This window comes from Rhodamnia argentea, chromosome 4 (genome assembly GCF_020921035.1).
Source record: "Rhodamnia argentea isolate NSW1041297 chromosome 4, ASM2092103v1, whole genome shotgun sequence".
Classification (NCBI taxonomy): domain Eukaryota; kingdom Viridiplantae; phylum Streptophyta; class Magnoliopsida; order Myrtales; family Myrtaceae; genus Rhodamnia; species Rhodamnia argentea.
Window position 1 is genome coordinate 9,233,299 of NC_063153.1, and position 21,316 is coordinate 9,254,614.

Here is a 21,316-nt window from a genome sequence, read left to right on the forward strand (position 1 = left end):
CTAAAGACTAATCCATTTTTTATAAAACGATTATTGGAAACGTCTGACCATCAATTAAATTTCCTCAATCATTTTATTATTATTTCTAGAATTTGGGGAACAACTTTATTTTTTTGTTATTTTTTTGGGATTTTTCATTATAAAAATATTTAAATGGACCAAACATCAATTGAATATTTTTATTTTATTTTTTTTAGTTTTTCCTTATTCCTTTTTTTCTTTTCTTCTTTCCCTCTAGCCTGGACCTCCGCTGGCGTTAGGCGAGAGCTACCCACGCCAACATCGGGCAAGGGCTGCCCCCATTAGCCCTTGGCAAGGGCAACCCTCGCCGGATCCCGCGAGAGCTACCCTCGTCGACCCTTGCCGGTCGCCCTCGCCCGGATGAGCATGGGTAGCCATCGCCTAGGTGGGTGTAGGCAACCTCGACTTGGCTAGCAAGGGCAACCCTCTCCCGATCCGGCATGGCCTTGGTCTAGCGGTTGGTCGTGGTTGTAGCCATGGCCGGCGAAGCGACCGCCCGGAGAAGAAATGAAAAGAAAAAAATTTGATTTTTTTTTTTAAGTTATAAAAGGAAAAAGGAGAAAAATTAAAAGTAAAAGTAATGTGAAGGAGTGGAGGAAGGAAAGGTAAGGGAAAATGTTTTCCTCTTCTTAAAAAAAAGGAAATAATTTTCCCCACTTTTTAAAGGCTTTTATTGGGTTGTTTATTTTCTTATTAGAGATAAAAAGAAATAATGGCACCATTAACATTTCATGTATACACGATTAAGAAAAGTATGGTACTAAAAGTGCCAAAATTCATTTTACAAGTGTCATGCACATAGAGAGAGAGAGAGAGAGAGAGAGAGAGAGAGAGAGGTGTAAACAACAATGTCATTAAGATACTTGCAAAGAAGCGTTTAATTTGGAGTCGTCGGCTGCTCAAGTTTTCGCAACAAGTGTCATGCCAACACCAACCATGCTAACGAAAACTGCAACGACTTCCGGTGCATTTCAAGGACCTTGGCCCAAAAGGATGCCGATGAACAGTTTGAAAAGGCCTGAAGTTGACAAAAGCAGCGCGTGTTCTTGCGAGGGCCGCACTTAATAAATACAGCAATCAATACAGTACTGTCAACGAGCACTATAGGTAAATTCTAGCTCTAATGCATGAATCTTGTGCCTTCTTCTACGTTTAAAAAAAAATAACACTACCAAAAAAAAAAACTGACTTAAGGACAATGAAATAATCAGTTTCCACTCAAATAATCCTTGTGTTGTGGCAGGATCATGCTTCAAATAGAACTCCTCGCTAAAACCCCCGATCATTCAAAACATGAGATAAAAGTCACTTGAATGATGCCGCAAGCGATAGACATCATCTACTTGATGGAAATGTGTTGGAATGGTGGATGACTACATTCTAGATATTAAAAAGTAAAAAGAAAGTTTCAAACATATTCTATTTGTACCAATTCAGTTTTAAGCCATTTTACTTTTGTACTAATTAAGTCCATCCGGCCAATAAAGACAGAAAATCGCTGATGTGAATGCTAGCCGCCCTATGTTACATCGATGTCGCTGCCGTGGATAATTTTTTATGATTGTTAATAACTTTGAATTTTGAGTTTTGAGTTTTTTTGTTGTTTTTCCTTTTTCTTTTCTATTCCCTTTTCATTTTTCCGGTGACCGATAGAATTGAAAGGTTTATGATTGAATTGGTATAATTTCCTCTTAAATGCAATAGCTGGTAGTAGGTAGTTATTATTGCTAAAACAAGCGCATGAAATCTAGGTGGACAACGTAAGAAATAACAAGGACCTTAAGAGCACGTGGAATGACCCAAAAGCATTTGTGAAAATGTCAACACTTGCCCCATGCAATAGCATATAGACTGTTTTTCATACATACATTTGTATACCTATGTATTTATGTGATTGATTGACTTGTTCCAATTCTGGGGCTGGAAATGTAATCCTAAACCATGGGAATGAGAAACGTCTATAAGCTTCGGGATAATTATTTTTATTAGTTGCAAACAAAGAAACAAGAACACTATTAAAAGCCCGTATCGACATATGACTCCATGAAACCCGAAGAGTTCTACATAGTTATTAATCATTCTTCCATGGATAAATAGAAGTTCGAAGCAGAAACAGAAAAGCAAGTTTAGCAACCAGGTCCAAGTGGCAATCTCCCTCGTTGTTAGCTCCCTGTTTTCTTTTACAAACCAATGGACTTGCTTCTTCATTAGGTGTGAGAAGTCGGCTCCCGTGTCTTTTCTGGTCAACGCATATTCAATTTCAAACAAGTTTTGCTCGCTGGTGTAATTTTTTTTTTTTTTTTGGGAGGTAGAATTGAGCTTCATTTGTTTCAAGGAAAATTTGGTGTTTCTAGAAAAAATCGTTTTCTAGGAAAATGTCTTTTTATTGTTTGGCTAAAATCTAAAAATGAACTAGCAAACATTTTCCGACGTTCGGTATGCAAAATCTGATTTGTTTTTCCTCCGTGTACACATTTTAATAATTTTTAATTTTTATTTATCTTTTCTTTTTTCAAAAATCAAAATTTTATTGTTTTTTCTTTTACCCTTTTCTATCGATCACCAGCACCTGTGTTCTAACTAGAACCTATGTTCTAACTAGGGCATTGCAATATCCAATGACTTGTGACTCGGTATCCAATACTTAATGTTGAAGTAAAAAACGCACTAGTTTCAAAAGGATCATTGATATCCATTCAACCATCCATCGATTGGGAACAATTTAAAGATTCAATCTAAGCGTAAACCCGTCACACATATTCTCAACGTCTCAAGAATAGGTCCAGTCATAACTGATCTTATGGAATTTATTAATATATGTAAATAATTGGACAAATGAATAAATACGTATTTGCCATTAATTAAATAAGAAAATGAAAGTACAACTGAATCCCTAATATATAACTATTATATGGCTGCTTTAGGGCATATCTCTAACACCAAGAAGGGACGTTCGTTAGCCTACTCAACATGGACTAGGAAATTCGTGTACACGGTCAACAAAGTCCAAATCTTGGACTTTCTCCTTTCTTGCAGGCAACCTTTTTTCAAAAAACAAGAGCGCAAATCTTATCTTCCCTTTTTTTCTTTATTTTTTTCTTTGCCATTATCTTTAAGAAAGTCCACTGCGAACAAATATCCATGTAATTCGATCAAAGTCATAGATTGTACTTTCCCCATTTCTCTTTCACGTGAACAAATATCTACCAGCAAACACATGCACCGATCTTTTTTGTTCTTTCACATGCTGGAGCATCCACACAATACATCGTCGGACTTTGTTCGAGCTCAAACTCGGAACATATTTTCAACAGCCATCAAACTGAAAGAAATAAATCTAGTAAAGTTGTAAGTCCATCCTATGAGGTGCATCCCTCTACGCAACTTTGATCATTCATATGTTCCATAACTAAATTTCTCCATGCCTGAGAAGAGACTTGACTCCAATGAGTTATGGGCATTCCTCCGAAATAATGGGGTCAATATGGCAGAATTCATCCTCTTTAATCAACTTACACTGTTCGAACATCCTTTCCTCCGCCCATCGACGAAGAACTAGTATCGCCCAAAGCGGTCTCAATTTCATCTGGGACGGCTTGAAGAAAGGTAAGTTTTTCAGGACCGCGAGACCAAAAAAGCTTTACCTGTAGCGGCCATTGTGGGGACCGGAGACACCTGGCCTCGCTTGCCTGTGGCCATGGTTGGCAATTGGCCGAGGAAGGAGGCAATAGAAAAAAAAATAAAAGAAAAAGAGGACAAATAAAAATATAAAAAAAAAATGACGAAACAAATGAAAAAACAAAAAGAAAGTTAAAAAAATTAAGAAGAAACGAAAAGTGAAAAAGAGGAGGAAGGAAAGATGAGGAAAATGTCTTCCTCTCCTCCATATGAGGAAAACATTTTCCTCACTTTTGAAATAGTTTTTTTCATTGGTGAGAAATGTTTTTCTTGACTAGTTTATTTATCGCAAATCAAAAGTTGAAAAATCTAGAGAAAATTTTCCTGAAAGTTATTTTTTGCGAAACAAAGGAGCCGTAAATATAGTAGAAGTTGTGATTTCTGCATGTTTACCATATGAGAGTTTGCTCACATTGCAACACACTCTCTCTCTTTAGAAATTGCAAATTCCATCTCTCATTCTCATAATGTCCTATATTTTTTGAAACATTTCAAATTTGGGCGTGCATGAAAATTAGTGGACTCTACCAAGAAAGTCATCCTAAGTGCCAACACTAACCTGCGTCGCCTTCATTCCCAGGAATTTTGAAACTCTGACACTTTTCCACTCTGTCTAATTGATCATTTGGAGTTACATCCTTTGCTTTTCTACTATGTCTAATAAGCTTAATGTGTTCCCCTTGACGTTAGGTTGCTTTTTCAATAGAACGACTGACTCAGGCTTGAAGAAATCATATAAGATGATAGGAATGGCTTGAAGATAAACAACGACAGTGAACCCTAAGGCCAAAAAACAAGAGAAAAACAAGTACCTTTCCTTAGCGATGGAATTCAGCTGTCGAGGAACGAGGAGGAGGAGGAAAATTTCTTTGGAGAGAGTTTCTTTTGTAGTATTCAATGGCAGGACACCAAATCGTCGATTGCCTTTCTTTATTAATTACGTGTTGACATTCGTTTATAGTATAAAATGCAGAGAGATACCAAACGAGATCTTTTCCTTAATTGTAGCAATTGATGACCGAGATTTTATGATATGCCAAATCGTTCATTGCCTTTCTTTGTTAATTGCGTGTTGACAAATAGTATACTTCCATATTGGTATTCAGATTCTAAGTCATAGTACTTTTTCATCTCATGTAATCTCGACTAGTGTGTACATTTATATGATATTGGGTCTTGCTTTTCTGGTTTGGTTTTTCCATTTTTCTATGAAAATATAGACCTCGAATAAATGGCGTCCATGTGATCTTGTTACCAAGTATCCGGCAAAAGAGAACAATTAGCGTACAAAACAATTTGTGGGCGAGAATCGAGATTACAATGGTTTAGCTAGAGCAAAAATAGGAAAGATTTGTTGCTTAAATTTGAAAAGTCTCAAGGAATTTAAGAAATTATGATTTAAAGCGTTAGAGATTCATCTCACATTTAAATTTCAATCCCGTCCCTTAGTTGATGACATGCCATTCTAATTCACGTCGACTTTTTTGTGAAATTGATGGGAAAAAGTCTGGAATTTTTTTGTTTCTTTGGAAATCTGAACTCTTTGCACAAGCTCAAGCATTTGGTTTTTGTTTTTGTTTTTTTTTTTTTTTTGCTAGATGTCATTAAGAAAAATAAAAAATGACAATATATGTTTAGAAAAATTAATGCACACTGTTCATTCAATTTCAAGTGAATATCAGTACATTCGTGGATGAACCTTTTCTGCTACCTTATCAAGATTTCTAGACAAAATGCCTAATTAAATTTTAGGGAATACGGCATTACTCCAAATAAATAATTTTATCTTCTTGAAACTTGTTATTTCTAGCACACCAGGAAACCTTAAAGATGAGTGGGGACGAATTTACCCTTCCAAGTAGCACATGCCCTCATAATCCCAATCAATCAAACTTCTTTGTATCCCAAATTTATTCAGATCCTAATAAAATAATATATGTAATTGGATAGTGGCGCTACTTCAATTAGAACCACTGGGGATCTATTACATTGTCCGCCTCGTTACAAATGGTTGGAACCATAAAATGATGGAAGAAATCGTTGATGAAAATGCACGACACAAAAAATAAAATTGTGTACATTAATGCGGAAAGGATACCAAAATTTTGCTTTTACAGGAACTTGATGGGTTCGTTATACTCCAACAATGACATCACGTCGTGGTAGGTAAGCATTTTATGAAAGCATGCTGATAAAGACCTTATGCAACTTTACAAGTTCATAATTACTCAAAATAAAGGCGCAGCCACTAATATTACTCAAATTATACTAATGAAGGTCAAAAAGAAGTTATTTAAGCAGAATAGTAACAATCAATCTTGACAAAAGCAAAACTATAATCGCACGTGAATGTGATCGCAATGTCAATTACTAGTAATAGAAATTTCACTTCTACACCCGGGCGTGGAAAAATGTTATCATTTCTCCAAAGCTCCAGCGGTCCTCAGAAGAATCCTCATAGCTGAGAGTGCTTCATCACCTTGCCTGCTTCAAAGAAACAAATTCCGATCACCTGAAGCAAAGAAGAGGAAACACTGAGGGCCTTCTCCGCAAGTGCCCCGACTCATCACATCTTCATGTAGTTGGTTCAATCTCGGTGGTAAAAATCGTCCCAAAAAAATAAGGATAGGGCATTGCATACCCAGAGTAAACTTCACATGACTCAAATTGGGACACTTGTGAAGCATCGCCACAAGGAATCCAGATTCTAATAGCAAATTACCAAACGGGCCCAATTCCAATTCACTGAGATTAGAGAAGATTGAGAGAGATAGAAGATCTGGGCTCACGTATAAAAACTAAATAAGAAAGCCAAAAGACATAAGGAAGTTCTGATTGCCGTAAAAGATAAAAAAAATTACCAGAAGGCAACATGAAAGTACTTGTATGATGCAATGAATGGTGGCTAAATTATTAAAGAGTATAAGAGACAGCAAGTTAAATAGAGACTAACAAACATTGTTTCTGAGAAAGATCATTCAGATACTCAACCTTCTGCCTCGCGTATCGGATTGGTTGTTGTTCACAATGCCACTCCGGTTCCACTAGCTGTGAAGTTCCACAACTTGTTAAAATTGATATGGTAGATCCAGTTGTTCAGCAATTACCAAAAACGGTTAAGGAACTAGTTGAACGACATGCTCCTCAGGAAAGTATGGATGTAATATTAAGAACATCTGCTAGAATGAAGAAATTAGCAATTCTTAGTAAAGCTGACTATCATGTTGGAGCGATACGTTTCTACAAGCCACGAGTTGCAATGAATCCAATTTAGGGTACAATGCCATGAAGGAATATATGAGTTTTATGGCATTTAATGAACTTTGGGTTTTGGTTGAGTTGCCCAAAGGCACAAAGGCTATTAGTTGTAAAGGGGTCTTTAAAACATAGGACTCATTGGACAACATTGAGAAATATAAAGCTAGACTCGTTGCCAATGGTATCAAAAGATGGGAATCGACTGCACAAAGACCTTTTCTCCCGTAAGAATAAAGATTCTGTTCGTATCATTTTGGAATTGGTTGCCCATTTTCACATGGAATTGCATCAAATGGATGTGAAAATAACATTCCAAAATTGATGATCTAAAGCAAGATATTTACATGAAACAATCAAAACGATTCTCCTCTAGTGATGGTATGCAAGTCTAAGAAATCTGTACATGGGTCACGCAATATTCACGTCTTTGCATATGTGAAATTCCAATAAAAAAAAGACGATGAAGATCAAAAAAAGAAACATAACAAAAGACAAAAGAAAGAAAATAAAAGGAAAGAAAGAAAGGGGAAAAAAAAAGCAAATGACAAAAATATCCTTGATCGGGCCTTGCTTTGAAACAAAGAGGGCACTTCGGGTTCTTTTTTTAAACAAAGTTCATTTCAGACCTTTATTTGAGAAAGTAATGGCACTTGGAGCCTTGATTTGAAATTTACCCTTGTCTTTATTTGATTGTTTAAAGAGGGTTTAAAAGGGTTTTTTTTGCTTCTTTTGCAAAATCAAACGGTTAATGGGGGGAAAAAAAAGGAATCAAGGAATTTTAAAAGTTGAATTCGACCATATCTTTTGCACATATTTCTTTGCTCTTGTCTCTTCCGTTCCACCTGCCTGTGACCATCATACCGAAATTAGTTGCATCACATTTAACCTCTAGAAAAAAGCGACGTGCATCCCGATTTTGTCCGTTATGCATTTAATTTTAATTGCTAAAATGAGTAATAGCGCCGATTATCATTCGAGAAAAGATTTAGGATGAATGTTCTTTACGATAAAACACGGTGTAAACCTCCCTAATTACGCTTGGCACAGTATTTTTCCAGCTATTCGCTATAGTTAGGAAGTTTAACATAAAATCTAATCAAAATATTGCAATTTGTCTTGCCCAATTCTTTGATCGAGGATTTTTGCATTTGCTCAGTACTTAAAGTCATATTCTCCGAGAAGAAGACCGTATGCTTCTAATGCATGTCACCTGGCAGATTTTGCATCTTAATGAACAATAATTTTACGAGAAAATAAGCACAAGAACTTCTGTCATTAGGTATGACTCCGAAATATAATATTCTAAATAGACCCATCCAAAATGGTCATAGATCCATTTTTTTATTCATATTTGATGGGTTGAATCAATATATGGGTTATCTATGTGCAATAAATGGTTTATAAATCGGTTTAGAATAGAAAAACCCAAAATAATATTGGCGCTAAATGGGTTCACAGTTACCCATACCCAACCCACTTGTTTTACTCTCTGTTCACCCTTTATGAAAAAAGATTATTGACTCCTTGGGCTACTCCAAGTTAAGAGAAGTTCCTGTGAGCCCACAAGATGTTGCTTTTAATTTCATAGATTTACTACCAAGTACTAATTTTCTCTTATTTTTCATTATGGATCAATACAACAATTGAAAATTCGACGCAATGTCGAAAGCCAATTTTTTAGCATCTTATAGTCAAAATAGCGATTTTATCCAAATAATATATATACACACACACAAACATACACACAAACATACATACATACATACATACACGTGAAGAGCTTAAAGTAGGTTAACTAGTTGGATATGGATTATCGTAGGTTTTATTAACTTTGGAAGTATTTAATAAATCGGTTGGGTCGGGCACGGACCATGGTCAAAACGGATTAAACGGGTCAATTTGGATCGGATCATTTTGACATCATTATCATAGCTAGACCACCATAGATCCTTCAGGACAAGAAAATGATACATGGTTTTACCGCCTCGACGGAAAAACAAAACCCTCGAACGGTCTGAATCAGTCCGTGTCGAGACACCAAATGACATGGGGATCGAGCGACGGACAAAATGTGAAGTTGCGAAAATATAATATAACTGGTTTCTTCCATTGATTGTGTTGATGCATAGAGACCAACTATTCGTTGTATGCACTCGTCTTTTTGGATCTAATCAAAACCCTACGGATGCTAGACGAAATCCTACGAGATGGATAAGTGATGGGGGAAAATTTTATAAAATCGGGTCCTCTATAGCCGTTAATCTTCTGGTAAAAGTTTTGCTATCCAATCACCTGGTTACAATTGCCCTGCAAATCGGCTAACAATAGGCCAAAACTTTATTTGTTTCGACAATCATATCGCGATACCAATACTTGATGTTAAAAAGGGAGCTCGTCGGAGATTAAATTATTCACCATTTGAACCCAATACCCACCATCCGGACATCTGTGATCTAATATAATCATATAGCATCCAATTTATACAAGATTCATTTGATTCAAGCCAATCGTAGATAGGAAAAATATAGTCCGTCCTGTATGCCTTGAGCATTTCCCTGGCTAGGTCACGATCTCTATATATATCTCAAGTCCTTTTCCTACATTTTCCTTCTTCTTCTTCTTTTTTTTTTTGTGGGGAGAGTCTTTTTCTTGTGCTTGAATATCAGAAAGTTGCCGTGGTAGCTAGAGTCAACTGCGACCAAACACAAGGCTCGAAAAATGAGAGAAACAATAATACAATAATAGGGACTCTCTCTCTAGAAAACCAAGAAAACTCACTTGCTCGTTTAGCCAATTCTGAGAGCGTCAACTTGTTCAGACATGCAGGGGTAAAAGTATTTTTTTCAGAATATCTGTCTTTCGCATCCCCATTCTTGTACGATGTCTCGATAATCTCAACCGTCGATTTATATGTTACGGTTCCTTTTTAGATTTGCAATTCAATAGCTTGAGCTTTGAGATTCCAGAGGCAAAGAGGTTGGTCCGTCGAATGGTGACCTGATCATGTGCATGTTGCTAAAAACGGGAAATGGCTTTGGCCTTAGCACGGTCGAGAAAATTATCCGAATGTGGAAAAATACGACCTTAAGTTAAATTTTTCATAAAGGGGTACATAAACGTGCTAGCAAAATGCTGAACATTTTAGGGAAAATTAATGGTGGTAAAATTTGTCACATGTGTATTAATTTGAGATAAATTTGTCATAAGAATACCAGTTTGGGATTTTTTGTGGACAAAAAAATAGTTTGGAGTAAATTTGTTACAGGTGCATCAATTTGGGATTTTTTGTGATATTAATCCTCAAAAATTTATATAGGCTATCTTAATTTGGTTTTATTGTGATAAAACATGTCCGGGATATGGAGTTAAAATGTTGAATTAGTATTATTTATGTGGTGATCTCGCATAAGTTTCTGTAATTTGTGCAAATCTTAGTAAGCCGTGTATCGAGATTCGTTGATTTGCAGAACGAATTGACATGCACATACGCAAACAATAAAAGGATGTATCAAAAAATTTGAGCGCTTGACTTGCATACAATGAAAAGACTAGTTGCTCCAATACAAGAACCCCATTACGATCGAAGGGGCGCGAGTTTCGCGTTCAATTCCCATATAACGTCCTAGCCTCTTGCATCAAGTCACGAAAAGAAAAACTGATTCAAGTCAAATGGTCTTGTCTTAGCCTTGTGTGGACGATCTACCTTTACATGGATCAAGAAAGCAGGAGAAAATTGTTCAAAAATCCTAAAATATATATGTACTTCTGCCAATTCAAGTCAAATTGTCTTATCCGTGCCATCACCAACCGTGCTACGTAAAACATGCAGCATTCACGCCACTCTATTTACAGCCAAAATTGGCTGAATAGACTCAATTGATAAAATTAAAATGTTTAAGATTGAATTGGCAAAAGTATAATAAATTTATGACTTTCTAGATAATTTTTCCGAAAAGCATACTAGTCCACCATACGAAAGCCGATCACCGAAATATTTATGATGGTAACACCAGAAATGAAAGACGAATTGCTAGATCATATCATGTTACACATCATTACATCCTCCTACATTAAGGCGTGCAATTTTTGCAAAGCACGAGCAAGAGGTGACACGAAGTTGCACCTCCTATGAAGGACCATTGCATGCACGTAAACCATTCTTTCTTCCTTCCTTTTAATATTTTATTTTTATTTTCTTGTTGTTGTTGAAGGCTTGCATGCATGCAAATTTCAAACTTGGGAAGTGGCTCGAGTCGAAAATAAGGGTTGGCATTACTTTTCTAGAGGGCAGTCGACCTTTGTTCGCGACAACATGCTGGGTGCTGGAGACATATGCGTGTTCAAGCTTCCCACAAAAAAAAAAAAAAAAAGAAATTTCTGGTTACAGTGTTTCGCTCAATGAATAGTGGAATTCTATCCGGAAAGCAGAAGATATTGTAGTTATGGAGAGTTGCTTCTGAATTTCTTCCCTAATCCGGAAGATATAGCTCCATCCTTATGCAAACCGGGGCTGAACTAATGCTTTTTGTTGGTTTATATTCCGCTTTTCGATTGTTCGTTCTTCCGGGTCTCCTGTAGTCCATGTGCTTCGGTCTTTTAGATGTACAAATGCAGATCCATTTCCCATAAGAGACAAAAGTCCAAAGGCAAAAAGGTTATACTGATCTTCAAAGGACCCTTTCGGTCATCCGATATTGATGAACTACTACATATCACTATCGGACAAGACACTATGGAAACATTTCATCTCAAAGATGGGGGGCCCTTTTGAATTGAAGCATTTTCTAGATTCCCTTTCTTGGGAAATCAAACCCAAAAAAAAAATTCCAATTCCGATTTTACATATCACTACCAGACCATCCTCGATCCATCTTTGAAGGCCTAGTGATCGGAGCTCACATGATCAACCATCAATCAACTCTACTCTCCCTCTAAATTTCGCTAGCTGTTCGAGTTATTACTATAACCGAAGGTAGTCCTCGTTTTACATCTCTTCAATTTTAGTTTGAGCTACATATTGTGGTCTAAAGTTTATCGGAGTAGCTCAATTTCATCATCAAAGATTATCACAACAAGGTAGGTACCTTTGAACTCTAGTAATCTCAATTTCGGGGATGGACAGAATTGACACAACTACAAAAGGTTTGGGATTGAATCGGTCGGAAAAATAGTTTAGGACTGATTGATATAATTGTAATAGATTGAGAGTTTTTTTTTATAATTTTCTCGTCGATTATCATTATCTATCAAAATTGCACTCAAATTGCATGCAAATTGAACTTATATCTCCTTTGATAGTAACACCGGAAATGAAAGACGAATTGCTAGATCATATCATGTTACACATCATTACGTCATCCTCTATAAAGGCGTGCAATTTTTGCAAAGCACGGGCAAGAGGTGACAGGAAGTTGCACCTCCTATGAAGGACCATTGCATGCACGCAAACCCTTCTTTCTTTCTTCCTTTTAATATTTTATTTTTGTTTTCTTGTTGTTGTTGAAGGCTTGTATGCATGCAAATTTCAAACTTGGAAGTGGTCTACGTCAAAAATGAGGGCTGGCGTTACTTTTCGGGAGGTCAGACGACCTTTGTTCACGACAACATCTTGGGCGCCGGAGACATATGCGTGTTCGAGTTTCCCACAAAAAAAAAAAAAAAGAAATTTCTGGTTACAGTGTTTCGCTCAATGAATAGTGGAATTCTATCCGGAAAGCGGAAGATGTTGTAGTTATGGAGAGTTGCTTCTGAATTTCTTCCCTAATCCGGAAGATGTAGCTCCATCCTTATGCAAACTAGGGCTAAACTAATGCTTTTTGTTGGTTTATATTCCGCTTTTCGATTGTTCATTCTTCCGGGTCTGCTGTAGACCATGTGCTTGAGTCTTTTAGATGTATGAATGCATATCCATTTCCCATAAGAGACAAAAGTCCAAAGGCAAAAGGTTATACTTGATCTTCAAAGGACCCTTTCGGTCATCTAATACCGATGAACTACTACATATCACTATCGGACAAGACACTGTGGAAACATTTCATCTCAAAGATGAGGGCCCTTTTGAATTGAAGCATTTTCCGGATTCCCTTTCTTGGGAAATCGAACCGGAAAAACAATTTTCCAATTCCGATTTTACATATCACAATCAAACCATCCTCGATCCATCCTTGAAGTCCTAATGATCGAAGCTCACATGATCAACCATCGATCACCCCTATTCTCCCTCTAAATTTCGCTAGTTGTTCGAGTTAGTACTATAACTGAAGCTAGTCCTCGTTTTACATCTCTTCAATTTCAGTTTAAGCTACATATTTTGATATAAAGTTTACCGGAATAGCTCAATTTCATCATCAAAGATCATCACAACAAGGTAGGTACCTTTGAACTCCAGTAATCTCAATTTCGGGGATAGACAGAATTGGCACAACCGCAAAAGGTTTGGGACTGAATCAGTCGGAAAAATAGTTTACGATTGATTGATATAATTGTGATAGGTTGAGGGCTTTTTTTGATAATTTTCCCATCGATTATCATTATCTATCAAAATTGCACTCAAATTGCACGCAAATTGAACTTACATCTCCTTTGTTTGTGCGCATCTTGATGAGATACTATTTTAGGATTATTATCTAATAAAGTCTATTGGTCGGGCACTCGAACCCGCCTTTCTTGCAAGCAGTCCGGCGGCGAAAGTGCATGCACTCCTTCTTGGCAAAATTGCCACAACACGGGTAGATCACCCCTCACCCTCCAAGCACTTGTTGTCTCTGCCGAGCTTGATGTGGCGAAACCTCCTCTCGAGCTCTCCACCCGATGCATGTGCGGATTGCCAAACGTTTCGGAGGGGGACTCTATTGTCAACGACGTAACAAAGAATTATAACAGATATCCAATGTTTAAGCCTTAAGGGCTCGAGCTGGTTTGCAATTTGTGCTACTAAATTCCAGTACCCAAGGGCTCGAGCTCATTTATAATAGATAACCAACAAAATTTCACGAACAGTGAGGTAGAAGAGGAGACCACGGGTTTTTTCGTATTTTTGCTTTTGCGGACAGGGGCCCACTTGCTCTATTTTCTTTTCTATTTTTCGGTGGAAACTAGACGTGGCTACAATCCGGTTTGGGCTAGGAACCGGCCCATGGAATAACCGAAACCGGCACGGCCTCTCACGGGCCAATTTCGATTTTAAAAACTTAGAAACGGGCCAAAAAAAAAAAAAGAGACCGCCGGGCCGCGGCCTAATTGGGGAAAGAGCCAACGGCACTTTCCCACCACTAGGCCCACGACCCCCGAGCCCCCTCCAGGCCCTCCCTCCCTCTACTTACTCCCTTCTTATGGCCGTTGCATGGCTACGGTCATTATGGCCATTGCACCCCCCCCCCCCCCCAAATTTTTTTATTTTTTTTCTTTTATAAATTCTCTATAAATATCACATATTCCCTTTTCATTTTTTCTTACAAATTCTCTCATATTCTCTCAATCCGCTCAATCCCGTTTCAATTGTGTCAATTTTCTAAATCGGCTTTCCGCTCAATTTTTTGAAAAAAATGGCAAGTGGAAGCGAAGGCGATGATAGGGAAAAGAGCCCGATGCCGATGGGGCAATCCGATTATCCTCAATATCATGATCCTCATGAGTTTACATGTTAGGTAGACGATGATCATAATATCAACTATATTCCCAATGTCAAACACCTCCTAACACAAGAAAATATTCATCATCCTACCGGCGTCGAAGAAACGTCGACAGCAAAGGAGCCGGAACAGCAGGCTCGGGAGAGTACATCCAACTTATGGCAATACTTCGACAAGGTACATATAAGCGGAGACAAATACAAGATAAATTGTAAATATCGTACGAAATCATACAATTTTAACAAAGGAGACGGATATGGAACATACCATCGGCATCTGACGCAAAAACATGCAACGCAAGTGGGGATCGATACCAGGCAACAACAAATTTTCAAGTACGTCATTCCTAACATTTTTCCTTATTTCGTTATAGTGATAAACTTTATAAAGAAACATTAGCTCAATATGTTGTCATTGAACATTTACCTTTTATTATCGGTGAAAATTTTGGTTTGAATTTTTTTATCAACACTGCAAGTACTCCGCAAGCAAAACCAGTTCCGACAACTACTCTTAAATGCGAACTTTTTAGGGTGTATAAAAAAAAACCTTTGCAAATTTTTTTTGCAGATTTCAATGGATGTGTGCATATAAGTAGCGATATCCGGAGTGATCCTTAGCAAAATCATTATTATATTGGTATCACATGTCATTGGATAAGTGACGATTGGAACATTCAAAAAAGAGTACTTCTATTTCGAGTATTTGATTAAAGGCATACCGCCAATAATATTTATATAATGATTAGGCAAGTTTTAGAAAGATATAATTTGATTAATAAAGTTTTTTAGTTGGTTTTGATAATGCCGCGTCAAAGACCGCTTTCATTCCCGATTTAGAAAATATTTATAAACTCTCTTTTGGCGGATAATTTTTTTCACATTAGATGTGCTTGGCATGTTTTAAATTTATGTTTACAAGATGATTTACGAATTCTTGAAACTTTTCTCACCCCAATAAAGAGAGCAATTACATTTTTATGAAGTCGTCCCCAAGTTATAAAAGAATGGGAAAAATTTTGTAAATCACATGGACAAAAATCAAAAAGATTTCCAAAAGATCTTCCCATTCGTTGCAATTCTACTTACGAGTTGATTCATCAATCTTTTGATTATAAAGTTTTATTATGTACATCTATTTCAAATAATGTTTCTAAATTACTTTACTCCCTCAAGATTGGGTTGTTTGAAAAAAAAATTATATTTTTTTAAGGTTTTTAATGATGCAACTTATACATTATTTGGTGATTATTATTTTACTACGTACTTATTTTTAATGGAGTGTGTTAACATTACCGGTATTTTTTTTTTAATATGAGCAAGATTTTCAATTAGTTCCGACTCTTATAAGAATGAAAGCAAAATGGCTACATTATTATACATGTGTTTCTCTTATTTATTTGGTTGCTATTGTTTTCGATCCAACTTATAGCAATGAAAGCAAGATTTGTGAACTCTAGTAATCTCAATTTCAGCTATGGACAGAATTGGCACAACCGCAAAAAGTTTGGGACTGAATCGGTCGGAAAAATAGTTTAGGATTGATTGATATAATTGTGATAGGTCGAGGGCTTTTTTTGATAATTTTCCCGTCGATTATCATTATCTATCAAAATTGCACTCAAATTGCACGCAAATTGAACTTACATCTCTTTTGTCTATGCGCATCTTAATGAGATACTATCTTAGAATTATTATTTAATAAAGTCTATTGGTCGGGCACTCGAACCCGCCTCTCTTGCAGAGGGTCCGGCAGCGAAAGTGCATGCACTCCTTCTTAGCAAGATTACTACAGCCCATGTAGATCACCACTCCCACCCTCCAGGCACTTGTCGTCTCTGCCGAGCTTGATGTGGCGAAACCTCCTCCCGAGCTCTCCACCCGATGCATGTGATGATCGCCAAACGTTTCGGAGGGGTACTCCATTGTCAACGACGAAACAAAGAATTATAATAGATATCCAATGTTTAAGCATTAAGGGCTCAAGCTAGTTTGCGGTTTGTGCTACCAAATTCCAATACTCGAGGGCTCAAGCTCATTTATAATAGATATCTAACAAAATTCCACGAACAGTGAGGTGGCCACGTGTCTTTTTGTATTTTTGCTTTTGCAGGCGGGGGCCCACTGGCTCTATTTTATTTTCTTTTTTTCGGTTGAAACTAGACGTGGCCACAGTTCGGTTTGGGCCAGGAACCGTCCCGTGGAATAACCGAAATCGGCGGTTCCTTACCGAAACCGGCCCGGCCCCTCACGGACCGATTTCGATTTTAAAAAATTAGCCTAAACCAAACCAAAGAACAACAAAAATTGAGCGACAACAAAATATTACTTTTACCCCCAAAAGAAAAGAGAAGAGACAACAAAAGGAAGCGGGGAAAGAAGGTCGTGCCCTCGGATCATTGTTCACATGTCCCATGAAAATGAGCCACTCATTCACCGCCCAGATCCGCTCTACTCTAATAAAACCAAATATTAAAAAATATACTCCCCTCTCTCTTCCTCAGTAATTTAAAATACATCAAAAGCAGAAACCGAGAAACAGAACAAAGAAAAAAAGAAGGACGAGGAGGAGAACAATGCCAAGTGCTATTGGTAGCTAAATACCTATGACGAGCTTACCATAGCGGGTAAACGGAAGACTCCTGGATGCACAGTGACGTCGTCGAGGATAGCACGTCGGCATTGGCGGCCGCAATGGTTGTCGGGCACGCAGAGGAGAAAGAGTCTCCAGCAGCCACGTTGGGGTTGGCGGCATCATCGCGCAAAATCCCTCTCAAGACGCGACCACCAATATTCACCTCCGTATGATACGCAATCTGCGGTTCCAGGACCCCCGTATCACTCAATATCAAGCGCTGGAACAGGGCTTGACCGATCACTTCAGCCGGCAAGTCAGGAAAAAACTCCGACCCTGGACAACTGAAAGACCAATGATATCACAAGCTTTATCCAAAAGAACCACAACTAGCACGTTAGCTTGAATCGACAAAAGAGAGCGCATACGGATATACTTGGACCTGAGCTACTAGGCCTCTCGGGATCTTGCCTAGGCCGTTTCGGTGCCTCCCTCCGCTCCCTCATGGAGACATATGTGCTCCTCACGTAGGTCGGGCACTCGAAAGAGTCTCCGACAACCACATTGGGGTTGGCGGCATCATCACGCGAAATCCTTCTCAAGACGTGACCACCAATATTCACCTCCATCCGATACGCAATCTGCGGTTTCGGGACCCCCGTATCACTCAATATAAAGCACTGGAACAAAGCTTGACCGATCACCTCGGCCAAGAAGTCGGGAAAAAGCTCCGACCCTGGACAAATGAAAGACCAATGATATCACAAGTTTTATCCAAAAGAACCACAACTAGCACGTTAGCTTGAATCGAAAAAAGAGAGCGCATACAGATATACTTGGACCCGAGCTGCTAGGCCTCCCGGGATCTTGCCTAGCCCGTTTCGGTGCCTCCCCGTGAAGCTGCTCCCTCGTGGAGACATATGTACTCCTCACGTGGGTTGGGCACTCGAAAGAGTCTCCGGCACCCACGTTGGGGTTGGCGGCATCATCGCGTAAAATCCCTCTGAAGACGCGACCACCAATATTCACCTCCGTCCGATACGTAATCTGCGGTTCCGGGACCCTCGTATCACTCAATATCAAGCACTGGAACAGGGCTTGACCGATCACCTCGGCTGGGAAGTCGGGAAAAAGCTCCAACCCTGGACAAATGAAAGTCCAAAAGCTTTATCCAAAAGAACCACAATTTACAAATTAGCTTGAATCGAAAAAAGAGAGCGCATACGGATATACCTGGACTCGAGCCGCTAGGCCTCTCGGGATCTTGCCTAGTCTGTTTCGGTGCCTCCCCGTGAAGCTACTCCCGCCGCTCCTTCGTGGAGACAAATGTGTTCCTCACGTGGGTCCAGCACTCGAAAGAGTCTCCGGCAGCCACGTTGGGGTTGGCGGCATCATCACGCAAAATCCCTCTAAAGACGCGACCACCAATATTCACCTCCGTCTAATACGCAATCTGCGGTTCCACGACCCCCGTATCACTCAATTCAAGCGCCGAAACAGGGTTTGATCGATCACTTCGGTCGGGAAGTCGGGAAAAAGCTCCGACCCTAGACAAATAAAAGACCAATGATATCACAAGCTTTATCCAAAAGAACCACAACTAGCACGTTAGCTTGAATCGAAAAAAGAGAGCGCATACGGATATACTTGGACCCGAGCTACTAGGCCTCTCGGGGTCTTGCCTAGCCCGTTTCGATGCCTCCCAGTGAAGCTGCTCCCGCCGCTCCCTCGTGAAGACATATGTGCTCCTCACGTAGGTCGAGTACTCGAAAGAGTCTTCGACTGCCACATTGGGATTGGCGGCATCATCGCGCAAAATCCCTCCGAAGATGTGACCACCAATATTCACCTCCATCCGATACGTAATCTGCGGTTTCGGGATCCCCGTATCACTCAATATCAAGCGTTGGAACGGGGCTTGACCGATCACCTCGGCCGGGAAGTCAGGGAAAAGCTCCGACCTCGGACAAATGAAAGACCAATGATATCACAAGCTTTATCCAAAAGAACCACAACTAGCACGTTAGCTTGAATAAAAAAAAGAGAGCGCATACGGATATACTTGGATCCGTATTGCTAGGTCTCTCGAGACCTTGCCTAGGCTAATGATATCACAAGCTTTATCCAAAAGAACCACAACTAGCACGTTAGCTTGAATCGAAAAAAGAGAGCACATACGGATATACTTGGACCCGAGCTACTAGGCCTCTCGGGGTCTTGCCTAGCCCGTTTCGATGCCTCCCAGTAAAGCTGCTCCCGCCGCTCCCTCGTGAAGACATATGTGCTCCTCGCGTGGGTCGAGCACTCGAAAGAGTCTCCGGCAGCCACGTTGGGGTTGGCGGCATCATCACGCTAAATCCCTCTCAAGACTCGACCACCAATATTCACCTCCGTCTGATGCGTAGTCTGCGATTCCGGGACCCCCGTGTCACTCAACATCTAGCATTGGAACGGGGCTTGAGTGATCACCTCTGCCGGGAAGTCGGGAAAAAGCTCCGACCCCGAACAAATGAAAGATCAATGATATCACAAGCTTTATCCAAAAGAACCACAATTTACACATTAGCTTGAATCGAAAAAAGAGAGCGCATATAGATATACCTAGACCCGAGCCGCTAGGCGTCTCGGGATCTTGCCAAGCCTGTTTCGGTGCCTCCCCGTGAAGACATATGTGCTCCTCACGTGAGTTGGGCACTCGAAAGAGTCTCCGGCAGCCACGTTAGGGTTAGCGGCATCATCACACAAAATCCCTCTAAAGACGCGACCACCAATATTCACCTTCGCCCGATTCGCAATCCGCGGTTCCGGGACCCCCGTATCACTCAATATCAAGCGCCTGAACAGGACGTATCACTCAAAATATGCCTGTTTCGTGGAAATTGTTTATTTGCTATAGAGGTCTCGTGAAAAATAATTTTTCACACAAAATTGAGGCTCTTTTCAGTAAAAGTGCAAAAAATGAAAGTCTTCAAAAACATATGTTTTCACCCGAATAAAAAATTTCAAAATTTTTGCATGCATTTTACTATTTTTTATGCATTTTATGATAACCGATTTCCCTCTAAAAATCTCTTCACGAAAGTTGTTCAATACATCTTTGTACATAACGTATAAAAAATCCAAAAAATATTCATACATGTTTTGCATTTTTAATGCACTTAGAGAAATCATGCAAATCCGTAAATGTACTTGAGTCAATATGTGGTTCTATGCATGTCTATTTTAAATTGAAATAATGACTTCATTAGAGTTTTCTTCTTAAAAAACACAAAGAATGAAAGTTGTTCATTGGGGTCTTATTTAGTGGACTAGAAAGTTTAGTCCATTAATTTGGTGATTTGAGTATGCATTTGAGCTTAATATTAAAATATGTCCGTTTCGTGGAAATTGTTTATTTGCTATAGAGGTCTCATGAAAAATAATTTTTCACACAAAAATGAGGCTTTTTCAGTAAATGTGCAAAAAATGAAAGTCTTCAAAAACATATGTTTTCACCCGAATAAAAAATTTCAAAATTTTTGCATGCATTTTACTATTTTTTATGCATTTTATGATAACTGATTTCCCTCTAAAAATCTCTTCATGAAAGTTGTTCAATACATCTTTGTGCATAACGTATAAAAAATCCAAAAAATATTCAGGCATGTTTTGCATTTTTAATGCACTTAGATAAATCATGCAAATCAGTAAATATACTTGAGTCAATATGTGGTTCTACGAATGTCTATTTTAAATTGCAATAATGACTTCATTAGAGTTTTCTTTTCAAAAAACACAAAGAATGAAAGTTGTTCATTATGGTCTTATTTAGTGGACTAGAAAGTTTGGTCCATTAATTTGGTGATTTGAGTATGCATTTGAGCTTAATCTTAAAATATGCCTGTTTCGTGGAAATTGTTTATTTGCTATAGAGGTCTCATGAAAAACAATTTTTCAGACTAAAATAAGACTCTTTTCAGTAAAAGTGCAAAAAATGAAAGTCTTCAAAAACATATGTTTTCAACCGAACAAAAAATTTCAAAATTTTTGCATGCATTTTACTATATTTTATGCATTTTATGATAACCGATTTCCCTCTAAAAATCTCTTCATGAAAGTTATTCAATACATCTTGGTGCATAACGTATAAAAAATCCAAAAAATATTCATGCATG

The 21,316-nt window shown here is 38.6% G+C and overlaps 1 long non-coding RNA gene across 1 annotated transcript; it reads right to left on the bottom strand.

The window, feature by feature from the left end:
- Positions 1-4,282: 4,282 nt before the first annotated feature.
- On the bottom strand, positions 4,283-20,588 carry LOC125314789. Its single transcript, XR_007198218.1, has 3 exons — positions 20,430-20,588; positions 18,089-18,090; positions 4,283-4,292 (listed from the first exon to the last, which is right to left on the bottom strand). It is a non-coding gene; the product is annotated as an uncharacterized LOC125314789 (long non-coding RNA).
- Between the last annotated feature and the right edge of the window lie 728 nt (positions 20,589-21,316).